The following is an 8,483-nucleotide window of genomic DNA, read 5'->3' on the forward strand; positions in this document are numbered from 1 at the left end:
GGGGGAGGAAGCAAGGGGAAGAAAGGGGAGGGGAAGGTCAAGGCTCAGGGATGGAGTGCTCTCCAGACCAACTTGATTTTCATGCAAACTTGCTCCTGGGTTCACATGTGGCCTTTAGTGCCAGGCTGGCAGCTATCGTGCCATTGATGGCCGCATTCCTCTCTCTAGTGCAGAGATCATGGACATTGGGGGCAATCCCCCCAAACCTGAATAAGGTCTATGATCTCCACCCTGGACCAGGAAGGTGCCCGCCTTCTCCAGCCCCTGTCAGGCTCCTGGGAGCTGGCAGACTGCTCCTGGCGAGTGGTGGAGACTGGCTGCCAGTCTTTGCTGGCTCATGTTTTGGGGCCACTGGGTCAGGGGTAGTGACTGCTGGCTCTGGCCTGGCAGGCTTGGAACTGGCACAGACACTGTGGCCAGAGTCAACCCCTAAAGGCTCCGGGGAGGGAGGAAGGAGAGGAGTGATCTTGGTTGAGACTGGAGTGGCCACCAGGGCACCCTGGGAAGGCTGGAGGCCCCCTATTTCGATGTGTCTACACAGCACTTATTTTGAAATAGCTATTTTGAATTTGGCTTTATTCCTCATGGAATGAGGTTTACCAAATTTGGAATAAGTGCTCCGCTATTTCAAATGAATTTCGAAATAGCAGTTTGGCTGTGTAGATGCTAGTGAAGTTATTTTGAAATAATGGCTGTTTTTTCAAAATAACTTTGCTGCGAAGACATACCCTCAGAGAAGTTGAGGTTTCCAGAAGATCCACTGTAAGTAACCAATATGCAGGGTTTTCTCCCTTGCCCTTTCTCCACTAAGATGGTAGAAGACCCTCAGTCCAGTGCCTCTTGGGGGTCTCTAACCACTCTTCTGTGATACACACCAAGCTAGATCTAAACCCTATAGCTAGTGATATGGGGTCTGGTTTTTTTTATCATCTTCACTTTGTCTTTCTGGGAATTCAGTGTTGCTGATGAATTCTGGGCTGTAAGTGGCATTGACTGTTCAGGTGAGTTACCCTCCCTCTTGTCTAGCCTCTTTCTGGGTCAGAAGGCTATCTGAGAACTGCATGGGCTCGTCTACATTGGCCCCTTTTCCGGAAGGGGCATGTTAATTTCAGAGGTCGTAATAGGGAAATCCGCGGGGGATTTAAATATCCCCCGCGGCATTTAAATAAAAATGTCCGCCGCTTTTTTCCGGCTTTTAGAAAAGCCGGAAAAGAGCGTCTACACTGGCCCCGATCCTCCGGAAAAAGCGCCCTTTTCCGGAGGATCTTATTCCTACTTATTCAAAAAAGGGTGCTTTTTCCGGAGGATCGGGGCCAGTGTAGACGCTCTTTTCTAAAAGCCGGAAAAAAGCGTTGGACATTTTTATTTAAATCCCCCACGGATTTCCCTATTACGACCTCTGAAATTAACATGCCCCTTCCAGAAAAGGGGCCAATGTAGACGTCGCCCATGTGTTTACTTACAGACTTAGGATAGGTGCCTGTAATAGTGATTGAGGGAAGGCATCTCTGCTTTTTTAAGCTAAGTCCCTGTTTGTGCTTTGCAGACCTTTATCAGGGAGGAACGATTGGATCCCCTAGCTTCCCCCACTGTTCTATGAGGGAATGGCTGTCCTGAGATATCACTGACAGGGCTGCTAGGCTCACTGGTCTTATGACTTCTCTATATCAGGGACCAGCTCATTTGTTAATAATTCACGTTGGACGGGAGCTGGGTGAAGGCTGGAGGGTCAGTTTTGCTGTGATGATCACCAGTTAAGCTCTACAGAGAATCATAGAAATGCAGGGTGGAAGTGACCTAGAAAGACCCCCTAGTCCAGCTCCCTGTGCTGAGGCAGGACCAAGTATTCCTACACACTTTTGTCTAACTGGTTCTTAAAAACCTCCAGTGATGGAGATTCCAGAACCTCCCTTTGAAGCCTACTCCCTAGCTTAACTGTTTTTATAGTTACTTAGAAAGTTTCTCCTAATATTGAACCTAAATCTCCCTTGCTGCAGATTAAGCTGATTGCTACTTCTCCTACTTTCAGTCCACATACTGTCTAGACCATCCCTGAGTTGACTTGATGTTAACTCGATAACACCACCAGTCCGTGAGCCACCCATCCAATCTTCTCAAGGCTCTGCCAGCCCTTACTTTACCTTGCAGGGTAAAAAGTAATGGTGCCTGACGGGAATGGGAGTGTGAAGTTTGGATATGAAGGTGGGGCGGAGGGGACAACACTTACCTGGCTCTGTACCTCCTGTCGCTCTCAGGCACCATGAATCTGGCCAATGGAAGCAGCAGGGAAAGCTTTCAGGTGAACAGTTTCTTGGACTGCCAATCCCCCTGCTCAGAGGAGGAGGAGTGGGAGTGCATGGAGCTGCTTCCTGTCCCCATGAGCTAGATCTGGCCCATGAGGATCCTCCCCCAAGAGGGGAGCTGCAGAGCTGGAGCACCAGTGTAGGCTCCCCAGTATAGGGGTGTGTGAACCCAGAGCCTGCAGCTTACCTGCAAGATGGTTGCAGACCACACTTTGTGAACCACTCACTGCCTTACATGCTTTCTCTGGGCCTTGTGGAGGGTACTCAGAGTCTGGGTATGTATATGCAGTAAGGAGGAGAAGGGAATGGGCTGGGAACAGAGAGCCTAAATCGTGATGTTAGATGCACTTCAAGCACCCACCTGACAATTTTTGTCCTGCATGCATTGACCATATAGTAGTCACCGAGCCCCCCAGTGAAATGCAAACCACCAGCGTTTGACAGACAGGAATGTAGGATGGCAGAATAGTGCTGGGAGAATTTTTATTTTCATAGAAACTACTGAATACATTTAAAGAGGTTTTCAAATCTCAGTAAAGGTGCATCTCCACTGCACCCGTAGGTCAAAATAAGCTACGCAATTTGAGCTACGCAAATTGCATATCTTATTTCAATCTAATTTTGAAATAGATTATTTTGAAATTTCAGAATAAAGCGCTATTCCAGCAAGTCCCTTAACCTTCATGGAACGAGGGCTACAGGGACACCGGAATATATTTCAAAGTAATGGGTGCATTTAAAGATGCGAAATAGCTATTTGTGGATACTTTGGATATCCCAAAATAGCACTGCTGTCTAGACGTAGCCTAAATGTATAGGAGCAGAAATTGATCTTCAAACATTTGCCATTTAAAGAAATAAAATGAAACATTTCTGGTGTGAAAGAAAAGTACACTTGCTGACTTCTTCATTCTCTTTAAAAGCACCATGGTTCTTTAGAAGTTTTCTCTTTTTCTGCCTGTGGAATAGAAATACGGAAACAATAAGGTATTTGTTTGAGACAAAATTCAGAGAAATATGTACCATGATTGCTGTCCCTTTGTGAAGTGTCTGATGGAAGCAAATGTTCACACACAAGTGCCATAGTTTTAGAGCACAGTTTTGCCACTGTAACTTAGAATGAGTAGGTCCTGACTCCGAGAACAGTGATGTGAGGGCCAGATTCTGCCATACTTACAGGCTACGTCTAGACTGGCATGATTTCCGGAAATGCTTTTAATGGAAAAGTTTTCTGTTAAAAGCATTTTCAGAAAAGAGCATCTAGATTGGCGTGGACGCTTTTCCGCAAAAGCACTTTTTGCGGAAAAGCATCTGTGCCAATCTAGACGCGCTTTTGCGCAAAAAAGCCCCGATCGCCATTTTAGCCATCAGGGCTTTTTTGTGCAAAACAGTACTGTGCTGTCTACACTGGCCCTCTTGCGCAAATGATTTGCGCAAGAGGGCTTTTGCCCAAACTGGAGCAGCATAGTATTTCCGCAAGAACAATGACAATCTTACATGAGATCGTCAGTGTTCTTGCAGAAATTCAAGCAGCCAGTGTAGACAGCTAGCAAGTTTCTCCGCAAAAGCAGCTGATTTTGCGGAAAAACTGGCCAGTCTAGACACAGCCACATTGCACAATCTCACATTCAGCAAGCAGCCATACTGCTTTCAATATCCTCTTTGGTAGAGCAAGGTACTACTCACTGGCAGTTAGGTTAGCAGCATGCCATCATTGATTTCTGCAAAGCACTGGTGTGTAGGGGACCCTTTGTCAGTCCCGGTCTATAACTCCATTAGGTGGTTTTGCGATATGGACAGCTTGCTCTTAGACTCCAGAAAGAATAGGCGGAAGGGATAAAGTATATCATGTTGGCTTGATCTAAATTTAGGTACTCTCACTGAGTAGTACCTTGCTCAGAGAGTAGACCATTCAAATCAGTTTGGCTGTCTGAGTAAGGTACTTAAAGTATGACAAAATCTGTCCCTTTTTGGTATTTTTTTATATCAAAATTAACATCTGACACTGAAATTACCATATAATCGCTGAATTCCTTGTCTGTCGTCATCTGGAAGGACGAAGGTGTTTGGATCCCAGGAGCGATACATAGGGTACGTCAGAGCACCTTGAACATTTGAATGACCCAGTCCCAAAGAATGGCCAAATTCATGAGCAGCAACAAGGAACAAATTTGTTCCTAAATTTTTCATATATAAAAAAGAGGAAAAGAATTATTAACATACAATGGAACAGAGAATCACAAGCAGAAGAATTCACATCTTTTCATTGTGATGAAATCCTATAGGTTTAATTTAAGTTTATCTGCTCTCCCATGTTTTAGTAAGAATTTTTCAGAGGCCATGAATGGGAAGTCAGGAAACCTGCAATCTATTCCTGACTCTCCTTTTGTTAATGGAGATCACTTTTGACAATCACTTAAAGTTGTGTCTAACTTACAAAAACACCAGGATAATATTGCTCTCCCACTTTTGTAAAGTGATTTGAGCTCCACAGAATACAGACCTTATATATATGCTCTGGCAGGCAAAGGTAAGTATGTTACATTATATATAAGAGAGAGGGACAAACAGTTATAGGAAGAAAATGCCAGGGCTTTGTGTAGAAGGAGCTGAATTTGTTGCGACGGGCACAGGAAATACTTTACCTATATGATTTTGTGACCATTTCTCAGCTTCATCAAAATGAGCATCTCCTCCTATCCCTGGGCTTGGTGCAAAGGCATGAGCCAGTACTACCCCCCTTCCATCAAAGGGAGACTGGTCGCCGTGTGCTGCATAGGAAAGGAAATTAATATGTCATCAATTAACACAATGATTCATTTTAAACACAGTTACATATCTTGAAGTTTAGAATTTGCTTTTATTCATTGTAGATAATAATATATTAAAATGAGACTAAAATGATGTTAAGGTTGCAAAGTCAAACATTCAAAAGGTAGGAAATGTCACACTTAAGATTGCCTGTTCAATGAACTCAGCTCCCATGTGTGTGCACATTATGGTACGGTTTTTAATTCCATGATTGCAAACTATTTTTTCCCATGGACTTCTGTCTTATGGAGGGCATTTTCTCAGTAATGGCTGAATCATCTTCTCTGAAACTTTCCAAAATTTCAGCCTGAGGCTGAAACCAAGTGAGAAAATGTCTGGCTTAAGTTTTGCAAAGTTATAAGCATCTGAAGGCAAGGTCCTAGAATTGACAGCATTGGGCAATAATAAGGATAGATTATGCTACCTGCACTACCTGTGCTACTTCAAGTGAATGATTTTAGGGAACCACTGCTTTGAAAAACTGAGCCTCTCATTTGGTAAACTAATTTAATGTGTCTTCTGTTAGAATCTCCCGTAAGAGTGGCTGAGGTGTCTGGATCTTCAGCTGGAGTGGAGGTTGGATGGAAAAGGTTGACTCTCCTCTTCTGCCTATAAGAAGGGCTACAATTTCTTGCTGGAATTCAAGGATTTGCAGGACAGTTGTCAAAAATTCATAACCCAGGAAGACAGTACAACATTATTGTACTATTGGATGTTTGGGGATGAATCTTTAAGGGTTTGGCTACACTCAGAATGCTACAGCTGCACCACTGTAGCACTTCAGCATAAGTAGCGCCCACAGTAATAGGAGTTCTCTCCTTGGTGGAGGTACATCACCTCCCCAAGAAGGGGTAGCTAGGTCAATGGGAGAAGTCTCCTCTTGACCTAGCACTAGTCTACACTGGCTAGTATAGATGACTCTCAAGGGTCAGGATTTTTCACACGGCCGACCGAGGGACATAGCTTTATCAAAATAAAAATCTAGTGTAAACAGCACTTAAGAGGAGGACTAACACTTGTATGTCTACACTGCATCTCTTTAGCACAAAAGCCTATGCAAACAAAGTGCAGATTAGCATATTTCCCTGCTTCGTTTGCATAATTAATCAGGGGACATTTTTGCGCAAGAGGCTTTTGCACAAAAAGTAGCCCTCTACACAGCTCCTTTTTGGGCAAAAACACCCTGGCTACGTCTACACTGGCCCCTTTTCCGGAAGGGGCATGTAAATTTCACCAGTCGTCGTAGGGAAATGCGCGGGGGATTTAAATATCCCCCGCGGCATTTAAATAAAAATGTCCGCCGCTTTTTTCCGGTTTTTAAAAAAGCCGGAAAAGAGCGTCTACACTGGCCCCGATCCTCCGGAAAAAGTGCCCTTTTCCGGAGGGTCTTATTCCTACTTCAAAGTAGGAATAAGAGCCTCCGGAAAAGGGCGCTTTTTCCGGAGGATCGGGGCCAGTGTAGATGCTCTTTTCCGGCTTTTTTAAAAGCCGGAAAAAAGCAGCGAACATTTTTATTTAAATGCCGCGGGGGATATTTAAATCCCCCGCGGATTTCCCTACAACGACTGGTGAAATTTACATGCCCCTTCCGGAAAAGGGGCCAGTGTAGACGTAGCCCCTCTTTCACAAGAGCCATTCTTCTCAATTTTTTCAGAAAGAATAGCTCTTGCGCAAGAGGGTGTTTTTGTGCAAAAAGGAGCTGTGTAGATGGCTCTTTTTTGCACAAAGACTCTTGCGCAAAAATGGCCACTAATGAATTATGCAAATGAAGCATGACAATATGCTAATCGGTGCTTCAGTTGCATAGGCTTTTGTGAAAGAGGGGTGCCCTGTAGTTGTAGTGAGAGAGGAACTAAAGTATGTGCATGTGTGCGTATACACACACATTCTCCCCCTTTCAGACTTCTTGGAAGCCTAAAATAAAACTGTAATCCAAAATAGTCCCCCTTGCGTTGGACTACAGTGGAAAGAAGCTCTGTTGTATTTGTGTTTGTCTCTAATGAGGCAAAAAAAATGTTTTTGAGGCATATGACCAAGGTGTTTAAACCGTTCACAAGTGTGAAGACTCCTTGTTTGCTCATATATAGGAATAATGATCTTAGCAGAGGAGTACTTTTACAATCACATGTACGTTGACACTATTTTCCTCATTTTACAGTTTGAACTTCCAAGGGATTTTGTGATGGTTGATTAGTTAAACTGATACACAAATATAAAACTGCAGGACATGATAAAGATCGGATGAACTCAGAATGAAAATAATTGTTCTCTCTTCAGCCTTTGGGTATGAAAACATGTAAGCTTTTAAAGTATAGCTTCAACATTAAATAAATGTAATTCATGGATTCTTAAAAACACAGCAGTAGCCTCACCACCATGTGCAAAACGAATTAGGATATCCGCTTCTCCCCTGGCAACGTTTTGAAATCTCAGTGGAGTCACATCACTCCACACCTGAAATGCCTTTTTGAATCACTTTCACCACCATAGAACGAGGCAGATCAGGTGTATAGTTCAGAATCCTTTCAGCAGCAAAAGAAAAGAAATTATTGTCATTTAAGGCATGGAATAATATGACAGCATTAAAACAAAACAAAATGCACAAACGTGGCATATAACCAAGCTATAAGTCAATACATTCTTCCTCCATCTTGGAGTTCCTGGAAATGTGCTGTAATCTAATACATCAGGGACTCCACACCTTGGCCGTGCCATCATTTCTTCTGTTTGTGAATTTAATTTTCCTGTTACAGTCAGGTGGAAAAATTTCTGCATCTCTTTAATTTTCTCTTCTAAGTCCCAACCACCTACTTTATTAATAGATGGAAAGAACCTGTGCAGATAATCCTGAAAATAAAAAGAAACTTTAGATTCAGGGTTCATCTCCAGTTGTGTTCTCTTGTACCTTAAAGAATCAATTTGTCGGCAAGTATAAGATCCAGATCCTTGACTATACTTCAATTACTAGATCCCTAGAAAATCACAGTACTCTGTCATAAAAGGGAAACAGTTCAGACAGATATGAGACCACTTTTCCAATATAAATGAACACTAGGGGCTCGTCTACATTGGCCTGTGCACGTCGGCAGAAGCATTCTATGTAGAGGTCCAGACTGCCATTTCGGCCCTCATACACTAATACACTAAGATTAGAATACACTAAGATTAGAATACACTAAGAAACTGCACCATCTGCTCAGGACACTCCCTAAACAAACACAGGAACAAATCGACACACCTTTAGAGCTCCGACCAGGGTTGTTCTATCTATTACCCAAGATCCACAAACCTGGAAATCCCGGACGCCCCATCATCTTGGGCATTGGCACTCTTACTGAAGGACTGTCTGGCTATGTGGACTCTCTGCTC

The 8,483-nt window shown here is 43.4% G+C and overlaps 1 pseudogene; it reads right to left on the reverse strand.

Moving 5' to 3' along the window:
• Positions 1 to 3,238: 3,238 nt before the first annotated feature.
• LOC142827108 (macrophage metalloelastase-like) lies at positions 3,239 to 8,197 on the reverse strand (annotated as a pseudogene).
• Positions 8,198 to 8,483: the final 286 nt, after the last annotated feature.

Source organism: Pelodiscus sinensis, chromosome 1 (genome assembly GCF_052426305.1).
Source record: "Pelodiscus sinensis isolate ZL-2025 chromosome 1, ASM5242630v1, whole genome shotgun sequence".
Taxonomy (NCBI): domain Eukaryota; kingdom Metazoa; phylum Chordata; order Testudines; family Trionychidae; genus Pelodiscus; species Pelodiscus sinensis.